This window comes from Anas platyrhynchos, chromosome 2 (genome assembly GCF_047663525.1).
Source record: "Anas platyrhynchos isolate ZD024472 breed Pekin duck chromosome 2, IASCAAS_PekinDuck_T2T, whole genome shotgun sequence".
NCBI classification, from domain to species: Eukaryota; Metazoa; Chordata; class Aves; order Anseriformes; family Anatidae; genus Anas; species Anas platyrhynchos.
Window position 1 is genome coordinate 104960224 of NC_092588.1, and position 22930 is coordinate 104983153.

The window sequence follows — 22930 nt, forward strand, 5'->3', positions numbered from 1 at the left end:
TGACCCAGAGTGCTTTGGAAACAAAGCTTGATGAACGGAAAGAAGTGCGACCATTAGCAGTCTGGATGGCCTTGTGATCAGTGGGTTCTAGTCATGGTAATAAAAGAGCTTTACCATGGGAATATATCCAAGGAGTGGTCTTTTTAATCTAGCTCACAACTCAGTGGTTTAGCTTTTTCGTGGGGCTGTGATGCTAAAAATGTTTCCATGGACAGCAGAGAATCGCATTTTGACATCTTTTCCCTGGATGATCAGCATGGCAATCTCCCTCCAAAGGAAGGCAGCGTTCTGCATGTCCTCTGTGCAGGCACGGAAGAGATGCGTGGTCCTTTCCACGCAAAGCCACACCGTGCTCCCAGAGACACGGATTCCCGAGGTGATCTGAGCATATGGCAGTTACTCCAAATGGCAGTGGCTTGGAAAACAAGGCAGGAGGAACACATGCACTTAGAGAACTGCTACGCTGGCTGAAATCAGATATCAAAATTGGCAGGAAGAATATCCATAACTGCAGGACCAGGCAGTGAAAAAGGTGCCAGGGTATGGCATTCATGTCCACACATATTTGCTCCTAATCATGAAAAAGAAAGCATCCCACCACAGACCCAAGCTCCTGGTGCCATATGTGGCCCTCGGACAGCTGGGCCAATGGGAGCAGTAACTGGAAATCACAGTCTTGTGGTGAGTGGTCAAGAGCTTTAACATGGTTATATATCCAAGGAGTAGTCTATTTTCTCTACCTTACAACTCAGTGCTTTAGCATTTTCATGGGGCTGTGATGTCTCATAACAGCTGTCATGAAGTAAGCTTCATGCTCTTCCAGTAACATTTTAAAATAGAGAACCCTTAACAGTGAGCTTCACTTACAGTCAGGAATGGCACATTGGAAGGACACATGCATTTCCCTGGATAATCCTGGAGAGCTTGACAGAAGGCAGATTGTTCACTGACCTTGCTGAGTATTCCTCCTCTTTTTCCCAGTTAAAAGTTCTTTTGAGCGGCAGTGACATCTGGGACATTTGGTCTCAAAAGATTATCTCAAAGGAAAGGAAACGTACGGCATCCCAGTCTTCTGTATTAGTCAAACTGGACTTTCCATCTTCAAGGTCAGAAGACTCATGCAGCAACTATGTCACTGCCCTAACCACAGTCAGTAGGGCTATCAGATTTCAAGAAGCAATGGGAGAGGCAAGAAGTGATTTTCCTCATTTTCCTGGAGTTTGGCTTTGCCTAAAGCTTTCTGCAGTTTCCCTACACGTGACCTCACGTTGGTATCTCATTGGCCACTATGACACACTATGCTTTGGTGAAGCTAATGCTGGCTGTCTCGCATCACCTCCTTGACTCGCACGTGCTTTGACACTGCTTCCAGGAGGATCGGTTTTGTGATCTTTCCTGGCACAGAGGGGAGGTTCACCACTCTGTCGTTCTCTGGGTCCTCCTTTCAGCCCTTTTTAAAAATGACAGTGATGTTTCTTAGTGATATGGTTTAGTGGAGGACTTGTTAGTGTTAGGTCAGAGGTTGGACTCGATGATCTTGAGGTCTCTTCGAACCTTGAAATTCTGTGATTCTGTGATTCTGTGATTCTTTCCCTTTTTTCAGTCACCAGCGACTTCACCTGATTTCCAGGACTTTTGAAAAATTAAGGGGAGACAGCATTGGCAACTCCATGAGCCAGCTCCCTCACAACCCTGCGATGCATGTCACTGAGCCCCATAGATTTGTACCTGCAGCCCCTCTGCAGCCAGAGCTCCGCTGGACCATCTGGGAAGCGCGTTGCTGCTGCCTGAGGGAGTTAGGGTGCTGCTCCATCTGCAGCGACTGCCACTGCTGGCATGCAGCATTCGCAGAGCACAGGCAGGGTGTGGCTGCCCAGCAGCCAGCAGCTTTGGGGTGCCTTCATTCCTGTGTCACAGTGCCCATTCTCAAGCCTGATGCTGAGCACATTGTCCCAAGTTCAACACAGACCTCTGTAGTTTTGCATACACAGAGACGTGCAGAGCAACACTGCAACTCTGTTCAGGACAGAAATGAGGGGATCTGACGCTGGCTGGAGACAGCAGGCCTGTGATGCAGTCCCTGTGATGCAGTCCCAGACCCTGTGTCCAATCCCATTCCTGCATACCGTGTTGCGGTGCTAATAGGCCTGGCGCTGAGGCAGGCAGGGTCTGGGACCTCGGGCTGAGCAGGTACCGACCCCGAGGGCAACGCTTCTGGGGGTCCATATTCTGGGAGGAGAAGGATGGACTCTGGCTTGAGAAGGGAGAGCCAAACACGGGATGAACGCGGCTGCCGACCCTTCAGTTTGCAGCTGCCTGAGCCCCACTGTGAAACGTTCTCCCCAGTGCCCTGCGGCTGGAAGGGGCGTCTGTTGTGAGGCCTCCCGCTCCACAGCTGGCTGCTCTCCATGCCACGAGGTCCATCAGGAAAATGCTTCTCTGCACAGTCACTACAGGAGCCCAGGGCACTTACCCAGCTTGACTTCCTCTGCCTCGGCCCAGCGGGGGGTGCAGGCTGGTGACCCATTTGCCAAAGCTGTTGGCAGCTCTGCGCCTCTTTTGCTGACCGATTCCACCGCAGCACTGCCAGCTCACTGCAAGCACACAGCGGGACGAGGTGGTGTGAGCACCTGGAGAGCACTCCCAGACGGGGCTCCCAAGCAGGCCGTCTGCTGGGGCTGCAGAAGGCCGGTGCCAGGAAAAGCCCCTCTTTCCAGCAGGGCTGGGGGAGTGGGAGGAAGGGCACTGCATGGGAGGAAATACTGCCCGCATCGGGAGAAATTTACCACTTCAGCTGCTCCTGCAGATCCCTCTCCGCATCTTTCTCTCCCTGTCGCTTACGGGCCACCTGCCCTATGATGCACGTCGCCACCTCCCTTAGGGTCCCATGTGTCCGTGCAGAAAGAGTCCTGCAGCAGCAAGGACAAAGTTGCTCTCACCATTCAGCTGCGAAACCCCTACCTCTTCCCTCAACCAGCCACCCTTTCCCAGCGAGGCCCCATTTGTCTGCCCTGAGCTGTGGAGAGGGCCCTGGCATTGGGCTCTAAGCCAGGTCAGACTTCCTTCGACTTCCCAGGGCTCTGTAAACAACCCCATGGCTCAGGGGCTGGCTTCCTCAACCCACAGGTGCCTCAGCACCACTCCACTACCCCAGGCCTTTGCTGCAGCTGCTGCACACTTACTGCTTAGAGGGAACGGGGTGGTCATGCTGGTTTCATGGTGGCTCTTCTTCATCCTTGTCCCTTGGCCCCACCGAGAGCTGCCTAAGGGCTCCAGCCTCAGCAACCCTGGCTCTGCCTGCACCTCCACTCCCTGTCCAAGCACTGGTCTGCGCGGTGATCCCCACTGACACGCTGGCCTTTAGCCAAAAAGCAAGACCTCTCTCAGGGAGATCTCTTGCAGAGCCAGGCCACTGCCTGCAAGGGAAGTGCTCTACAGGGCCTGCTTTCCTGCAGACCACTAGGAGCCCAAATGGCTGAAGAAGCACGACAGGCCAGGAGAAAGCAGCCACCCAGTCCCTGGAAGGCATTTCAGAAGAACCATGGGTAGAGCTGGGAAAATGAAAATCCTACCATGAGAAGAGCTTCCAAAGTATTTGTTGTCCCATTCAGCTTTCGCAGAAAGTCTGCACGGAATCACATTTTGAACTCTTTCCCATGCATGATCAGCATGCCAATCTCCCTCCAAAGGAAGGCAGCGTTTTGCATGTCCTCTGTGCAGGCACGGAAGAGATGTGTGGTCCTTTCCACGCAAAGCCGTACTGCGCTCTCAGAGACATGGATTCCTGAGGCAATCTGAGCATATGGCAGTTCCTCAAAATGCGCGTAGCCTGGAAAACAAGGGAAGAGGAACTCTTGCCCTTAGAGAATTTCATGCTGGCTGAAATCAAAGGTCAGAATTGGCAGGAAGGAGATCCCCAATGGCAGGATGAAGCATGGAAAAGGTGCCAGGCCACGGCAGTCATGTCTACACACAGTGTGCTCCTATTCATTAGAGAGGAACACACTGAACCACAAATCCAAGCTTCTGGTGCCACACGTGGCCCTCGGACAGCTGTGCCAATGGAAGCAGCAACCTTAAATCACAGGTCTGGTGCTCTGTGGGTTGTAGTCACTGAAATGGATACGCTTTAACATGGAAATATATCCAACAAGTAGAATCTGTTCTCTAACTTGCAGAATCAGCTAAGCCTCTGATAGATCTGCTGTCATAATTCCTGTCTCTTGCTGTTCGTGATCTCCACAGGAAAGCCCTTTCACACCTGCCAGTATTCTAAAAATTATATGTCACAGGAGGATTGTAAGGGGTTTCTGGAAGGAACCCTGTGGTGATGCTGAGCCTTTGTGACTCCTTAGAACTTTGTCCATCATAAAGTGGTTAGTTCTGAATTCTTCTGCACCTACAGTTATCAAATAAGACAGTTCTTATTAAGCTGAGCTCCATTAGTGGGCTTCTTGGATTCAGTATTTCTCATCCTCACTTAAAAATCATCTTGGAGGCATGTTCTCTATCAATGCATGTTTCTCCCTGACCACAGCTTCATTCCAGTGTCTGTGTTCATGACTATCTGAGGCAATTCTCTCAGTGCATGTCCTGCAAAAAGGAGTGCTTAAGCTTCCTTCTAACCTTTGCAGTCTGTATGCCTCATCTAAAATGAGCTGCATAGAAAAGTACAGGAAGAAGCAGGCTGAATTGTCACTGCTTTTCCGTAAGGCTGAGATTGAAAACATTTTCCTTTCTCTTGTTCCTTCCAATGGCAGGAAGATATTTTTCTCTGTGGTCTGTGGAAAAGTTCCTGTGAATATTAATTTAAATAAAATATCTAATTCTGATTTCTGCTCATAAGATTTTTTTTTTTTTAACAGATCTCAGCAAATCATCCCTCTTTCTCTGTACTGTTCAAGTTTACTTTTTGGTTAATGCACTGGGTCTGGCTGGAATGTTAACTTTCCCGGTAGCAGCCCATACAGTACCATACTCTGCACTTGTAGCTGGAACAGCAGTGTTATCACACCACTGTTGTGTCCACTGCTGAGCAGCAGTGGCACAGCATTGGGCCTTTCTCTAACCCTCCTAGGGGGTGGGCAAAAAGTGAGGAGAGAAAATGGGCAGCTGACCTAAACCAATCAAAGGGATATTCCATACCATGTGATGTCACACTCAGCAATAAAAGGTGGAAGAGAGGAGGGGTGGGCTCTTGTTGGGGAAACGGGGGTCGTGCTGTTGAACACCGGCTACGTGCGTTGAGGCCTTGCTTCAAGGACATGGTCGATCATCGCTCATTTGTGGGAATTCGAGAGTAATTTCTTTCCTCTGCACTTCCATATAGCCTTCATTTATATTGTTTGTTTGTTTTCTTCCCTTCTTTTTATTTTTTCCCTTTCCCCCTCCCTTTTCCCCTTTCCATCTTTATTATGAACTAAACGATTTAACTAAAGGGAAATAATCTTTATTTAATTATTATTATTATTTCCCTTTAATTAAATTATCCTTATCTCAACCCATGAGTTGTTCTTTGCTTTACTTCTCCCCCTCCTCATCTAAAAGAGGGGGAGTGAGAGAGCGGTTGTGGGGTTTAGCTGCCCAGCACGGTAAAACCACCACAGTTAAACACACAACACAGTTTAAATGCTTAGAAGTTCTTTGCCAGCTTTCTCCACAAGATGTCAGTGTGGGTTCTTAATTCAATTGTACTGGCACTCTCCTCTGCCTTATCGCATTGCTGAAAAAAAATGGAGACAGGGTTGGGCAACTCCTTCTGCATACGTTTATTTTGAAGCTGAATTCGGTTTGCATCATGTACAAATACCGTTATTAACCTGGATTTTACCTTTGCCGTTTAAACGGACTTTGGGATCAGGCTGTTGTTTCTAGTCCTTCCTTACAGGAGGAGTGCTATATGTCAGACGTATCTATTGAACCGCAGATACCAGTGAAGCTGGCCTGACAGCTGACACTAACAGAGCTGATGGGTTTGTTGCTGAGTGTGATTCTGGAGCAGAAACAGGATGCTAATGGCATGGGGTAGTAAGCTAAGACTGCTCAGGAACAAGGCTTGTTAGGCTAGGATCATTGCAGTATAAATTACAGCATAATATATTTTTTAGCCTGAGTTAATAGTTCTGCATTGACTTGCCTTGCACCATGTGGGTATAGCATGTAGTCGTGTTTAATTGATTATCTCAGCCTAAGGCATGTTGTTTGGCAATAGGTGTGGTGTATTCATGTCCCTCTGAAACTGTTTAAGGCCTATTTAGGGTTGGTGATTTTGTTTAGGTCATTTACTGTCTCTTGCTGCATACTCATCCCAAAGTGGGGGGAAAAAAAAAGCTGGCAGAATTCGGTAACCTTTGAGTGCCCAAATGGTTCTTGCTTACACCCCATTGGATTTCATCTGAGTTGTCAGCTTTCACTGAGAAGAATGCAACCAAGCTTAATGCTATGGAAAGGTAGCATTCCATTTTAAGCAAAGTCAGACATAACCTTTTCCAGGGGAAAACACATTTTCATTAGATTGATGTTACTTTCAACTGAATGGCTTCAGCATCATTGGTTGATTACGAGGTGGCTAAAGCATCTTGAAGAACTCAGAAGAATATGATGTATTTCATGAGGTTTGATAAGATTAAGCTAGAATGAAGGTGAAAATGAAGAATGAGTGAAGATGGATGTTCTTACTGACAATTATTTCCTTATTCAATAAGAAAGATCACTTCAACATACATTTTTTTTTCCTGAATGCCTCATTTGATAACTTTCCCTAACTGTTCTCCAATTTCTCTAATTCTCTCATTTGTTATTGAATGGAGTGTAAACTGAAAAGTAGCGTGCTTGGCCCATGGTTTCCAAGAGATATGCGTAAAAGAGATGTAGAAATTTCTGACCCCTTCGGCCATTTCTTGCCAATGGCTTTTCTGCCTCTGTCCAATGTCTGCTCTCCTAATCTAGTTTACTTTCCAGAGTACACTTTGTGGGCCTGCCACATCATATCAGTCTTCTTAATTTATTGTTGCTTGTGGCCTCATTCATTCTCCTTCTCTTTCAGAACCTCAGATCCTTGTTACTGGCATCTGCCATTCTCTGGCATCTTGCCTTATCACTCTATGGGTTTTTCCACAGGTAGCTTCTTCCTGCCTATTGTCATACCTAATGGCCTTCACTCCATCAATTCCCAACATTTAGCCCCTTATTGTCTTTCTCCTACCACCAGTCTTTCTGTACAACACCCTTATTTCTCTCCTAGGATCTGAAATATTTATCTTCCTTTTGTGGACCTGTCTGGGTACCAACACAGGTGTCTAATTACTTTCCAGTTAGAAACAGCTAGCTGTAGATTTTTTCTAAAGAAGAGCCCAGATTTCTCTCAGTGGTATGACTGTTATCTTTTCTTATCCCCAGCACAGTCTTTGCTCCCCTGTCTTCCCACTAATCTTTTCTTATCTCCTGATTTAGTTGTTCCTCTCACTGCTTCAGACTGTAAATTCTGATAGCATACTCTTCTGCCATTCTTCTGCCAGTGTGAAATATCTGTCACACTGCAGAAATTACAGAGACTCCTTCTAAGGTGTGTTACCAGCAGTAGGCCAAGGATAAATCCTAATATCATTTTTTTTCCTTTCTTTTCTTTTAAGAAATGTTATAAAGTCCCATTTCTAATCCATCATAAACAGCTTGATGAATAGTTTTCTCATTGATGATAAATGACAATTGAAAATGTTCTTCCACCCTGAGAAAAGTACTCTATTTTAGGACAGGAGAGAGTCCCACATGCCACAACAGAATGAGAAATCACAGCAGAAAAATTTGGGGGCAAGAATTGGAACTGGAGATCTTTTGGTTCAGAAGGTATTAAAATCCCAGAAAGAAAAGAGCTAACTTTAAAATTCTTTGCACTGAGTTTCCAGAGTAATAGTGTTATATTTATAGTTTTATGCTTTACTTATGCAATCACATATTTTACAAAAGTGAACAGCTGGATGCTATTGCTTTTGGTTTCTGACAGATGCCAAATGAGGTCAGTTACAGAGTTTGAGCTGATTCGTGTGGGGTGAATGCTAGAACTAAGATCTCTCTACAGAGCACTTAGATTAAAGGGCCATATGCAACTTTAAGAGGATTTTATCCTCTTTGCAGTAGGAGCTGCTGTCTTCATTGTCCATAGTTCAGGCTAGCAGTGCCTAATGTGGAAAGAAAAATGTGCAAATGGTGTCCTGGTGGTATTGTACTTTTTTTTTTTTTTTTGTGGTTGGTTCTTGTCTGTTTGTTTTTTAGTGGTTGGTTGTTTTTTTGTTTGTACTGTTTTGTTTTGTTTTTGTTTTTCACCTATATGTGCAGAATTGACTGAGTTCAGATTTTGGGAGTTATTGAAATCAAACTTGTGACAGAGAAATCTCCAGTAAGACATTTGCAAGCATTCATACAAATGCAAATTTTGTCCTTCTAATACTTATTTTTTAGTCCCAGAATCTCTTTTGTTTTGAAGAGGAGGGGAAAGTTTAAGAGAGGAGAGATTATTTTGGTTTATGGTTTTTATCTGTCAGTGTCTATATATTATTAAAAGAAACATTTCCTATAAAAATTCTTTTGTTTTGCTGGATGACTCCAGCTAAAATGAGATATCCAATAATAAATGCTGGAAGCTGAGCCCTTGGGGTCCATACCAGCAATGACTGAAAATCTTTTTCTTCTCTCTGGAGAACTGTGGCCAATATTCCCCTTTTATACAGAAATGTTTTGGGAGGGAGACTCAAGTGACGTCTTATTAGTTCTTATTTCTCTAACCTGAGAAACAGAAGAAAATGCTCGAGGTGTGGTTACCAGTTAATCCACAGCATTAACTGGAGAAAGAATTGTTTTTGTTGTTGCACTTAAGGTCTTTTTCCTTGTGGTAGACTCCAGACTGTACTGAATAGCACAGAGTCAAAGGTGTCAGATCAAATGCTATTTTCTGTAATCTTGAACAGTGTTTTTCTGTAATCTTGAACAGTGTTTTTCAATATGCTAACTCAGGAAGGAGGATCATGGAAGATACCTGTCTCCTCTACTGAAAGGTATGACCTGGGTCAGTTCCACTGAATGACTATGCTTAAATTATTTGTGGGTTGCTGAACAAACTGCACCACAGGCTCTGAACCAAAGACATGTAGGGATAGAAAACACGTATCAATGTCTAATGGCATGTCTGTTTCATTCTTCTCTACTTCTGTTCATAGCTTCTCTTCACGGAACGCACATTGGAATCTGAAGCACAGACTGTGACCATCAAATTCGTGTCTGTACCATTCATCTGCTGGCCAAACTTGGGCAAATAATTTCTTTATGCCTCAGTCTGTAAACAAATACAACAGTGCTGTCTTTCCCTTGTTTTGGGCAAAGAGAGAAGAAACAACAGTACAACAGATGCTGTCATTGCTGTTATCCTGGTAAGATCAACGTGCACCATTTGTTACACAGAAGAATCTTCTTGCTGTCTAAGATGGTTTATATAATCTGCCCTGTTAATCTTTATAACATTACAGTTTCTCCTGATCTAACATGGCTCAAGATGTCTTTCAGAGCCTGAAAAAGGTGGTGAACAGTGATAATGTTGGCGGTGAGAGCTGGGGAAATCCTGCTTCAGTAGTCCACTATAATTTATTTGAAAACAACCACATCTGAATGTCTAAAAATGTGCCAGCTGAACCAGGCTCTCAACAGCTGTAGATGCTTGTAATTCTACTTACAGCAAGCTATCCCATAGGGTCCTTAACTGTCTTACTGAATAAGCAAGATATAAAGCTGGATGCAGGGAGTGAAGTGTCCTGCTTATATTTAAGCTTATATTTCTTATTGCATTCTCTGATAAAATACTGGTATTCTTGAAGTGTACATAGTGTGGTCCTGAGAAAGTCTGCAACAGTGGCCGTGTCTGTATAGGCAGTCTTTAGGTTTTCAAATATTCTTTTAATTTCTTATTCTAACACTTATTCATATTAATGAATCATTAATTTATTCTCTGGAATAAGCCAGTAGCAACTTTTGAGGAGTTATTATAGGAAAAGTAGCTGTCTGAATGAAACAAATATGAAGAGAACAATTTGTTATAGAAAATGTGTTTATTTGTGTTTGTTGGTGGCAAATATGACCAAAATTTCCATTTTTATCATCTGCTTATTCCTGTAAATGTTGCTGTGAAAGTACATCTATTTGAGGTTCAGCACAAAATCGGAACATCTTTCCTTGATTGGTACAGGCCATTGTTAGCAGAGAAGTTTGAGAAATGGATTAGGCAGTAATTCCAAGAGAGTTTGGTTTGCCTTTGAATACTATTTGGCTAAATATGACATTCATTTTATAAGGCTTGTGGGCAAAGCTTGTCTATTCTTATCATTGTCTTTACTCAAGTTTTGCTTTCTCATGCTATTTTTGTTTTGTTGCTCTCATTTAATGCCATTCTGCTGCATCACCTAATGACATAGACTAGCAACATGGTAAAAGAACTTTCTTATCTAATTTAATCAAGCTGCATTAGGATTCTGGTTACAAATATCTTAATGGTTGTGGAGAAAGAGGTCTGAGAAATCCTCATAGGGGCTGAGGAATCAAACGTAATTATTAATTAGTGGAAGTCTGCCTTTGTAGCATAAATCTTTGTGTGTCTAATTTCAAAGTACATTGCACATAATCATGTTCAGGGTTATGTCCATTTCAGTGAATTTTCTTTTTTAATATACAGATAAGAAAGACAGGAAGCTCTTTCAATAAGAACATAAAATACAAGGCAGCTGCTCTACCAAAATATATTTCATTGAAACAGAGCTATTTTCTGTGAACTGGATGCAGGTGGAAGTCTATAGAGATAACTAGACATATTGTCATTGCCATGAATGCATATCTGCAATTGCCTTTTCCCTGCTCTATATATTTTTCACGTTTCAAAGAAGATTATACAGTCAAGGGCAGATAATGTCCAAAATTCATTCATTGTGTGACTCTATTGCTTATGGAGACTTCAGGCTGGGAATAAGTTTGATGAAAACTGTAGCTGAAATGGAAGACAGGGGACCATGTTAGATTAGATATGCTGTTCAACTTTCCTGCTATTTTAGAAAGCCTGACTCCCCCCAAGCAAGTTATTTTACTTCACCAGGGAAATACTAGCCTATTTTTCCCTCATTTCAACAAGTTTTTATGTCATGCTATGTTTGATGTTTCTGATGAATAAGTTAATTTTTGCAACCGTTAAACAAACAGAGTTAATTTTTGCAACCTTTAAACAAGCGGCAGGGTATGAGAAGTGCACAGAGAGGGTAATAACCTAATACTGTAATAGCTTCCACAGTCACTGGTGGGGAGGGAGGCGGGGGGAGGGGACAGGAGTTGGCCTTGTTCCAGCCTTTACAGTAAAAAATTTCCAAGTTGTAGAGAAGCATGTTTGGAATTTAAAAGAACACAACTGCAATCTGTTTACATCACCTGTTGACCAATTAGCCAATGCAAATTAAAAAGAAATACCTTTTCATGAGATCTATTTGGTCTTGTTAAGTAAATTCTTTTTAAACTCATCTGATTATGGAAACTTTGATAACATAAGATTTTGTTTTCTGATGTGGCCCCAAAATTTCTTAGAGATGAAAACAGCTGATTGATTTAAATACAGTATAAACTGGGAAAGTCTTGTCTTATGTAGATTTTTTTTACTTGTTTAGATTTTTTTTAATTGATTTATTTTACTGGAAGATATTCTGCTTACTGAAAAAGTTCCTGGGGGAAAAAAAAAAAACAAAAAACTCTCCCTTTTTAAGCATTTTTGGGAGGAATGTTCCATATTTTGTAAAAAGCAGCTTCTGTCATTATTAAGTCTGCACTCACACATTTGCAGAGCGCTAGATGAGTTTCTTCTTAGTATTAAGAAAGTGCACACTAACAAATTTATGCCAGCTAGCATAGGAGAAGGTACAAAATATGCTGATCAGAGCGTTTTGGGAGCTAGGGGCTTGTAAGCTGGACATCAACGAGAGAAGCACAAGGGAAATCTGGGGCAAGGAACTGAGGAATATGGGACTTGGCCTACTAGCCCAGGAAACACTAGAATGGGAATTTTAGAGCTGGGTGCAGTCATTCCTTCTACTTCACTCTTTAAGGAAGGGCAGAGAAAGTGGAGGAACATCCCTGCTGCTGAACTCAGTATGTGTGGTCTTCCACTCTAAGCATGGGAAAGGAGAAACAGAAATGTACAGCGCTTTTCAGAAAGCATGCGTGAGTATAGCTTTAAGATAAAACTTCCATTCAACACAACTGCAAATAATTAACTTGATAAAAACTTTGATGCAGTGCAATGTTTTCACAATTATATGACGTGGAAATGAGTGGATCCTACTTCAAAATTCATGATCGGATTTGAAAAATAAGCAAGAGATTGGATTTGGCTTGTGAAAAAAAAATAAAAATAAAAAGGTGTATTTATCATGTTATTGAAAACACAAGATCAGTTAAAATATTTGCAGTGGAAAGCTGGCTTGCTTACACTTTGCTGGATCTGTTATTGAACCTCTAGTTTGTCCTTATGTTCATGTCAACGAGAATTATGTCAAGACAAGGAAATTATGAGACTGAGACAGGAAGAACAGGAGTTTGTTTGTATGTATGAGTATATAAATACTATGCAAAGTATATTCCTGCCTTAAGACTGTGAGGAGAGAAAAAGAAAAGGAAATATGTTTTAGGGTAGTTAATTTGAATATTTCAGTAATGTGTAACTAATGCTATTAAAACCATTATTTCAAAACCTGTAGTAGCCCATAAGATCTTCTACATAGACTTCAGAAATTTTATATTACAGTATGATAATTCTTAAAGGGGAAAACAACAACAAAACTATGAGGTTTGTATTGGCTTTCTGAAGTGACTTTGGTTTCTTGTATTGACTGGTTTAGAAACACTTGAAAAACTAAGGTTAATTTTGTGTTATACTGGTGCTCTTGAGCTGGAAAGGAGAATGTAAATGTTATTGATGTCTGGAAAAGCTCTTGAGATTAAAAGGAGAAGGTAAGAGCATTTCTGGTGAAGCATTTCTGTGCTTCTGCAGTGTTTTACTCTTTTCAGTTCTTTATAAAACTCTTGAAGAGGTTGAGTTCACATGTGTAGTTCACCGAGCCTTGACCTCCATCCTCCTTTGTCCTGGGGGTGACTGATCAGATGTAAGTGAATGGTGTAACTACATTTGAATTAGAGACTAAAGACAGCAATATCATGCCATTTCCATGCAGTTTTGTCTTGTAACTAAGATACTAATCTAGAAGAAAGAAGCCAATCTGAAGCCAATACCTCATTTCTTCTATACACTAGCATGAGAGTAGTGTCTTCTAAGAGTTCAAAAAATAGCTACTGTATTCCTCAAAATCAAGAGCAGCTGCTATTGAGAGATATGAAGTGGGACTACAGAACTGTGCACACTGTTACATTTTATCATGTTCTTTATTTGAAAATACTAGATTATGATAAATATGCTCAATGTTGATGTAAATGGCAATGTTATTATCTCTCATTTAATCTTTCATGCTTTTATAAAAATATTGTTGTATACCAATCAACTGATTAAGAAATCAAGTAAGTTTTGTGATGAAGGAAAAATGTATTAAAGGATTTCTAATGCTTTTGTGGTAATGCCTCATTTACTTGAAAATATGTGATTTCCACCCTACTTAAATTGGGAACTGGGTCCAAAATGTATGTCTGTGTATTTAGTTCTACTAGGTTACCATGTTCATCTGGTTCCTTTAGTTCTATTTAGTTTCATTATGTAATTTTATTGCAGATAGTACAGATCTAATCTTAAAACTGACACACACACACACACGCAGGAAAAAAAAAATAAAAATACCTTGCTGTGGCATTTGATGTTCAGGGGTATTCTTTGAGAGATTTATTCCTGCTCTATACATTCTAGCAATCTGAGCTAAAAATATGGATAGTAGTTCAATATAATCTTTTATCACTATTGCTAGAGCATAAGCCATTTTTCTGTCACTTCTGGGTGGCACTTCAGTCAACTTACTTAATCTCATAGCAGCTTTCTGAAGTTTTTTTTCGGCAACTGCTAGAAAAGATCAGATAGAGAAGTGATAAACTAATGCAATAAAATTTCTCTCATATGTTGGCAAGCTTGCAGCAAGAATAGTGAATATAAAGCATCCATGTCTTGAAGGACTATGCCATATAAATATGAATATCAGCAACTTTTTTTCTATATGTAGAAAGAGATTTTTAAAAGCTTAACATGAAGTCCAAACTGCGAAGTTTCTGTTCTGTTCTGAAAAATAACTATTATAGAACTAGGCAGATGTATGGATTTTAATGGCAGTAATTCATGCTAGGAGATCATATGGATTTTAATGGCAGTAATTCATGCTAGGAGATCATACGGATTTTAATGGTAGTAATTAATGCTAGGAGATCGATTGTGGAATTATTTTCATGTTTGGGGATGTAAAGATCAAAATTATATTATCCCAGGTTATTCATATAACAGTTATCAGTAGATATTAGTGTGCTCCAAAGAGCACAGTAACAGTGCTCTGAGCCAGCTGTTAAGCTGTCCAAATACTCAGTCTGAGGGTTCTCTCATATTAAAACCCTCTAAAGAGTAAACTGAGAGGAGCATTTTTCGACCACCGACATCTTTTCTATTTTTGTCCCTTCTAAGCTCTTTAACCTGCTTCTGCTTTAATTCCAACCAATAAAAATAAGCTTGAGTGATGTGACCAACTTTAAATCCAACTTTAAATTGGCAGCAGGGGTAGGGGACAGAGAAAGGGAGCAATTTCTAGGTAATCTGCAAACTCACTGTAATAAATTGGCAGTTACAGTGGCAAATGGTATTAACAAAAAAAGTATTGCAGTGTGATCTCAGTCAAAGCATTTTTTAAGCTTTCTCCAGAGGAAAAAAAAAATGTTGAGGGTAATAAAGTAACCTTTTCTTACTCAGTTGTGTAGGCTACCTGGCTATAAATGTATTTATTACATTTACAATACAATTACATTACAATATTATTATTTATATCTGGAAATTAGCAACACAGTCACCAGTTTCAAATATTGGGAAAACAAACAAACAAGCATACAAACAAAAAAAAAACAACACAGGAGAATGCTGAGGTTAATAACTGTAATTTAAATAATATTTCTCTATACTTGGATAGCACTTATTTTAATTTATTCCATTCAGATCATTAAACTTTTAACTGATCAAGAATCTACTAGCCTCTACTTAATGTGGGCTAGTGACTTTGATTTCCTTAGAGTTGATTTGTACTAAATCTTATTTAAAAACATAATCCTATTTTGAAATTAAAACAAAATCAGAAAAGCTTTGACATATTTTCAAAAGCTTTTCTTTGTGTTGTGGTTTAAACTTCAATTCTATTTTGGAAATAAATAAATAAGAGTGAAAAGGAATCACTGATATCTTTTTGTTTTTTTTTTTTTCCAGTCAGCTTTTAATCTTTATTGACATACCCAAAGATGATAACATGATAAAGGTTTAGATGCTTTTGAGTCGAGAAAAAACTTGACTGAAAATGAAATCTAAAGAAATTGAGAGTATGCTTGCATATATACATAGGTATACTGTATTGGAGATGTAAAATATGTAAGCATGCATAACATCAATTTTAAAAGTGCTTAAAGTACTCTTTACTCCAGAGAATTAACATTCCCCTAGTTTTCTATCTATCTAGATTATTTTTGAAAAAAATAATAAATGAATGAGCTGAAGTGATGCAAAAGTCGTGAAAAGGGAGGGTTTTGTTGTTGTTTGTTTGTTTGTTTGTTTTCATAGAATAATTTAGGTTGGAAAAGGTACTTAAGATCATATGATCAGCAAGTCCCCCCATCACCTAACTCTACCAAGTCCATAAGCACTACAACCACACCTTGCTCTAAGGATTGCAACTCCACTAGTTCCCTGGGCAGCCTGTTGCAATGCCTGTGGAACAGGTTGACCAACGTTTCTTTTATTTTCTCATTCTCTCCCTGCTTTCTACTGATCTCCTGAACTTCCCTTTTCCCCAATTATTTATACTCACAGATGCAGTTCCCCCTTTTTCTTTCACTATGTCACTGCTGTCCCTTTATTTCACTCTCAGTCTCTCTCCTGTCCCTCATTACGTATTTCATGTATGGTCCAACTTCACATACTTCATTCTATTACTCAATAGCACACATGGATTTTTATTTTACCTCTCTTTTCATAGAGTAGCAATAATAATAATGATTAGTGTGACTGTTGTCTGCATTGAAACTGGGCTTTGGAGTCTCAGTCATGGAGCAGGATCCGGTAGCCACTGTACACGTTACATATTTTTTATTACCAGAGAGCTTATTTTACCTCATTATCTCCAGTGGAAGCCAGTGGAAGCACACCAGTTAAAAAGCTAGTTCCACACAGTGCCAAAGATGTATGTGTTCATTTCATTATTATTTACTACCTTCATTTTCCCAGTCTGATGTTTGATGTTCTTCAGCACTTGCTGGTGCAGTCACAGCTCTTGTTAGCTATTATTCAGAGGATAGGTAATAGTAGGTTGTAAACTTCTTGAATGCCACCAAGAATTGCAATATATTTTTGAAAATTATTTGAATAAAGAGATCAAGAGACTTAAATGGGAGATGTACATTTTCAGCATATGCAAGATGTTGATAATTTTTCGTTGTGGATTTCTTGATCAAAGTAATTTTACTTTATACATCACATATATAACTGGGCTGTTTCTCAAGTGTACAATTTTCAAGTTAATATAATACGTAATTATAGCTGTTATTTTAAAAAATAGTTTTGTGTTATCTCTTAGCTTAGCATCTCCCTTGAAATGGAAGAGTAAGATTTGAAGAAGGAATATGTAATATATATTTGTGGTGAATAAACCACTCAGCTAGAAAACAGGAAATGAATTTCTGTCTTTATGAAAATCAATTTCCGAAAAATTAATGTATGAGAGAAAATCATCTAATTTCCCCTTTCTCTGAAGTGTTGAATAAAACTAATTCTTTCCTCTGTACCAAGTACAGTGTTTTTATTACACCTAAGGGGCATTTGCATTTTCTGAAAACAATATAATTACAGCTTAAGTATTGCATGATAGAGCTATAAAAATAATAATTAATAATTTAAAAAGTGCAGTTACATAGCTGAACCAGAACTGATAGATTTGGCTCGATAATGAAGACTGTCTGTATTCAAAAGGCTAATAATTGGTTGTAACTTCGTATGTAAATTGTCTAGAAGACAAGGTATTCCCTTTTATGTGTGCTTAAATACTCTGACTCTTCTTTATTATCTGCTTCCATATCTTTCAGGATACCAATAAAACCACAAAGATGAAGAGAACATCATGGTGGCATTTTGGTGACTTGCAGATGCCAGAGTAAGTGCTGAGCAGAGAAGGGAAGGTAGGAAAAATGGGAAAATGTCAAACTGATGATCAGATTTATACCATTGAAACTATTCTCAAATGCAGAATTTTCCAAAATGTATCTGACCAAAGAATTGGCAGAATAAAGATCTTGGAAAGAACTGAAGATTTAGTTTTGCAATGTAAAAAAAGTCATATATTTTTTTTAATTTTGATTGTAAACTTTTATAAAAGGAAATTGTCATCTGGTATTCACAATAAGATTGTTTTAAAATGTAATAAGATTCAATTAGATTTATTTTGAATGGGTAACCACTTTTATAAAGATGCCACAAAATGTTTAATCTCATGGAGGGAGGCAGAATTCAAGCAAAAATTTCATATTATTCTAATGAATTTTCTAAAGATTCTAATAATACAGACCAGCCTGTCTATCTCTAATTATAGGCCTTCATATACTGTGACTGTTCCCACTCAGCAGTGCAATTGGTACCTTGATGGAACACATTTAGTCTCGCTATTTTTTTTCCTCAGGAAGGTGGACAGTGAAATCCATGCAGCAAGGGCAAATAGGTAGAATTTACTTCAAGCCATGAACAAAGCAGTAGACTTTTTCACTTAATGTGTGACTTTCTTATCAACAGCTGCAAGATTTATCAATTAAGCATGACAGCTACAATAAGTGAAGCCAGTGTTAAGCAAGACGCCCTTGATTCTATTTTTTTTCCTGCTGGTTCTTGATGTTATACCAGCATATTGTTAAGATGTCATCAGGCAATAATACAGCAAATGGAACTTTTAGGACCTCTTGTTATTAAAGTTGTCTGACATTTCCTGTTCTAATTACTAAACATTTTAAAACTAATTTTAACTCTTTTGGAGCCTGAATTTGCCTATTAGGGAACAATCTACCTTAGGAAGATTTAATCTGGAAAGTTTACAAATGCAGTGAGCATTACTGATAACTAGTTTGCTAGCATGTTCACTGTAAAGAAACAGAAGAAACTGCATGATGAGTAGTGAGGGAAAAGAGGGACAAAACGTTATTATTTCTGTGGTAGACATGCTTCTGTCCCTTTACTCCAGGCTTGTGTTCTTTCTTAGTATTAAAGGTAAAATTTGAAGTATTCAATAAACATCTAATTATGGAGTTGTCTCATTTCATAATTAGTTCCAATTTTATTTATTTGGTAGAACTCTATATAAGATAAGGGGCTATTTCCTATAAATTATTATTTCATAAACTCATCACAGGAATGGAGAACACTGTATGCTACCTTACCACAGTGGAAGAATTATAGATTAAAATCATATAAGCATTAAGGTTGGAAAAGACTTCCAAGATCATCTAGTCTAACTGTCCCCCTATCACCAATATCACCCACTAATCCTTGTCCCTAAGTACCACGTCCAACCTTTGCTTAAACACCCCCCGCGATGGGGACTTCACTACCTGCCTGGGCAACCCATTCTAATGCCTAACCACTCTTTCCAAGAAGAAAATTTTCCTAATTTCCAAGTTGAACCTCCCCTGGCACAACTTGAGGCCATTCTTTCTTGTCCTATTGCTAGTTATCTGTGAGAAGAAACCGAACCCCAGCTCACCACAGTTTCCTATATTAGAAGGAATAAGGGGTTACAATTAAGAAGATACAATATCTTGAATATGCAGCAAATTTCTACTTTTTTCCCACTATGATAACATAGAGAATTTATGGATATTCATTAAACATTTAGCTGGACAATTCATTAGAGAATGTCGTGTAGGAGGGAAATGAATGCACAATGTAACAATCTATTTCTACCTTCAACTTCTCTAAGTCCTTCGTGCTATGTTAAGGAATTTTAAATTAATCTCTTTCTGCCTTCCAATTACCCTTTTTTTTTTTTCTTTCATATTTCTTATGAAAGAAATGTGTCTTCAGGTATTACAGGATCTTAGTGGGGAAAAGTATTTCTGATGGATGGCTACAAACTCTATAGGTGACACTGTTAGTAACCTTTAAGTTAACATGTGTATTGGGTTTATGTGGCAAGGTTTTGGTAGCAGGGGGCTGCAGGGCTGGCTTCTGTGTGAAGAATCCAGAAGCTGCCCCATGTTAGATAAGAGCTGGTTTCAGCTGGGTCCGAAGGGACCCACCACTGGCTACAGCCAAGCCAGTAAGTGATGTTGTTTGTGCCTCTGTGTGAGCAGATTTAAGAAAGGAAAAAAACAAACAAACACTGCTGCACAACAGCAGCTGGAAGAGTGAGGAGTGAGAAACAGCCTTGCAGACCCCAAGGTCAGTGCAGCTGGAGGTGCTCCAGGCAGGCAGCAGCAGTTCCCCTGCGGTCTGTGGAGAGGCGCCTGGTGGAGCAGTGTGTCTCCCTGCAGCCCATGGGTCCCACATGGAGCAGATCGCCACTCTGCAGCCCATGGAGGAGCCCCCGGTGGAGCAGGTGGATGCGGCCCAGAGGAGGCTGTGGCCCATGGTGAGCCCCCACAGGAGCAGCCCCAGGCTGGAGCTGCAGCCCATGGAGAGGAGCCCACGTAGGAGCAGGGTGTCTGGGGGGAGCTGCCACCTGTGGGAGACCCATGCTGGAGCAGTTTGCTCCTGACGGATGGGCCCCATGGTATTGAGCCATATTGGAGCAGTTCTTGAAGAGCTGCTGCCTGTGGGAAGCCTATGCAGGATCATTTTGGGAAGGACAGCATCCTGTGAGAGGGACCCAATGTGGAGCAGGGACCGAGTGACTATGAAGGAGTGGCAGAGACAAAGCATTAGGGACTGACCATAGTTCCTATTCCCCATTCCCCTGTGCTGCTTGGGGGGAGGAGGTAAAAGAGGGAGGATATGGAAGAAAGGTGTTTTTTAGTTTGCTTTTTTGGTTTAGTTTCTCACCGCTCTAGCTTGTTAGTAACAGGTAATCAGTTTCTCTAATCATGTGCTGATTCTGTTTTGCCATGACAATAATTGTTGAGTGATCTCCCTGGCCTTATCTCAACTCTTGAACCCTTTGTATTGTATTTTCTCCCCCTTTCCCTTCAGAAAGTGACAGAGCACTTGTGGCAGAGCTTAGCTACTCAGCTGTGTAAAACCACCACAGCATTTTACAATTTACGGCTGTAGCACACAAGAACAGAGATTTTTAGGGTCTCAGAAAAGGTGAAGTAGCAGAACTATTGTCCAGTTAAGCTTTGTTATTTCCAGTATCTCCTCGGTGAACTGAAAGTCTCTGGCTGAGCTATAATGCTAGGTTTCACTAGATGGAATCTTGACCACTGTGATACAAATGAAAACACCTTACATTGAAAACAGAGCACCAGATTATTTCTGGTTGAACAAAATAATCTGTGAAGCTGTTGTGATGCTTGATGTCCATGTAGAACTCCAGGAGTTTAAAAGGGTCCGTCTCATAATGGCCATGAATTATTCAGACCCTGGGATTAGTCAGGCATGTAACACAGTATGCCATAAAATTACTTTTCCAAGCTAAAATGGATATTAGTGATGAATTTGCCTCTAGGATATGTGTTTTCATCAAGAGTTACTGAGAAAGCTGTCTGAATAATCAATCCAGAATTACCACAGCCAAACATACATACACTTAATTTTTATGTCAGTGTCCCTAGACAAATAGCAAGGCAAAACAAACAAACAAACAAAACAAAACAAAACAAACAAACAAACAAAAAAACACACGAAGCTTTATTGTTTACAAGCAAGGCTTTGAAAGATGTTCTTTTTGTTTCTCTGCTGACTGTCATAAGGTGAGAAAGTGAGTTTTTCCTTCTCTCTTCTATCATATGCAAATGAATCATTTCACTGGCTTTACACAAGAGTTTCTTACCTGCTTGTTTATTTTCTGCTTACCTCCTCCAACTCTCAAGAACATCACCATCTCTATAGCCTTCCCCTATTTGTAGACTTGTCACCACTTTGTCTTCTCACATCAGTTGAAGTGTTTATAGATATTCATCATATTCATCGCGGCGTGTGTATCTGAATGAAGAAGTGAGAAGATAGCTGTGAAAGCATATAGATATGTTGCTGAAGTAAGAAATCCTTAAAAGAATAACCTTTGGGGACCTAAGATTGAATCCTTTCCAATCCAGGCATGGTTTATGGCCCATCAGAAGTTTCCATCAAAGTGTGACCTGGGGTTTCTTAATACAATGTTGCTTGACTGTGATTAATATTCCCAAACTGAGTAATGACTGCAGAACAGAAATTGTATTGCAAATCTGTTAGGACACACTTTCTTACTAGATTCTCTACCTGTCTGTGTTAAGTGATTGATTTGATGGAAAATTAACAGCATCTGTTTTTACCATTTCTGTCTCAGGCTGTGTGTAAAGTTATGCAAAATTAATCTAATAAAAATTAAAAAGATATGTTATTTGAATTGCGAGAAAGAATTATTTTTTGTCTTGTGAGGTTTACATTTACTAGCATTTGTTATTCAATGGGTTTATATATCCTGTAAGGTAACATTATGTTTTCCTCAGCTTTACGTGCATAATGAGATCAAGATCAGGACTTGATTGGAAGAAGTGCTATGACTGTCTGATTTTCTATAACATTGTGTGGATTGTATGCTTAAAAATTTGTAAAGGTATTTTTAAAAATAACATTTTTAATAAGATTTTTTTTTTAAGGTAGAAAATATATGCACTGCGAAAGCCACTATTCTAGTTGATAGAAATGATATTCAGTGAATGTACAGAAAATATGTTGCTAGTTATTGTAGTAGTACAAATGTGTAGAGGGTGATAACACTTTACCAAATATTTCTTTTCTGATATTTCTGATACAGAAATGTCTGTCTAATTAGTTTCTTTATTGATAGAGGTGGGATTAAAAACAAACAAACAAACAAACAAACCTGGAAACTTTTTCCTCTGTGGCATCAAGGATGACATAATACAAATTCTTGACAATATTAAGCATATGCTCTAGGGAGGTTATTTTCAGTAACAAAACACGTAAAGTTTTTTGGTTTTGTTTTTTTGTTTGTTTTTTAATTATAATTCATGATGAGTTCTTCACAAAAGCTGGATAATGGGCTTGTAAATCTAGGCATAACAATTATTTCTTTTAATTGTGGCATTAGTGTTTATAGACTGGTGCAAGAGAATTAGAATAAGCTATTTTATCCTCTGGTAACTTCTGCAAGGCATGCAAAAGATCAAGAAATGCTCTGACCTGGAACATTCATGGGAATATATTATAATTATCTAAGGATTTAATTTAATTTTTTTCTGAAACTATCGAAATTTTCTTGCAGCTGAGGTAGGTACGAGCAGCAATTGTTCCTTTTGTTTAAAATAATTGCTCAACTCTCTTTACCCTAAACCACTGAAATGGTAAAATGCTCTGATTTCTCATCCCATAAGAACATGAATATAGATACAAAGCTGTACAGCTCCACAGATATTGATGACTAATGTAACAATGCAATGTAGAGAAATACAGGTATGATAGCTGATGCCTTGAGATATGATGACATAAGGAGGAGTACAGATGTGGCATGGAAAGAAATGAGACACAGGCGGGCAC

The 22930-nt window shown here is 39.7% G+C and overlaps 1 long non-coding RNA gene across 7 annotated transcripts; it reads left to right on the plus strand.

Annotated features, from left to right (window-relative positions):
- The first annotated feature begins 5175 nt into the window (after positions 1-5175).
- LOC110351798 (uncharacterized) lies at positions 5176-21770 on the plus strand. Of its 7 annotated transcripts, none has more exons than XR_011806858.1 (5): positions 5176-5299; positions 8987-9050; positions 9213-12237; positions 17335-17402; positions 17838-21770. It is a non-coding gene; the product is annotated as an uncharacterized lncRNA (long non-coding RNA). The 7 variants fall into 7 exon arrangements; XR_011806861.1 differs by having other exon boundaries at positions 17925-21770; XR_011806860.1 differs by having other exon boundaries at positions 9213-9422; positions 9519-12237; positions 17335-21770.
- Positions 21771-22930: the final 1160 nt, after the last annotated feature.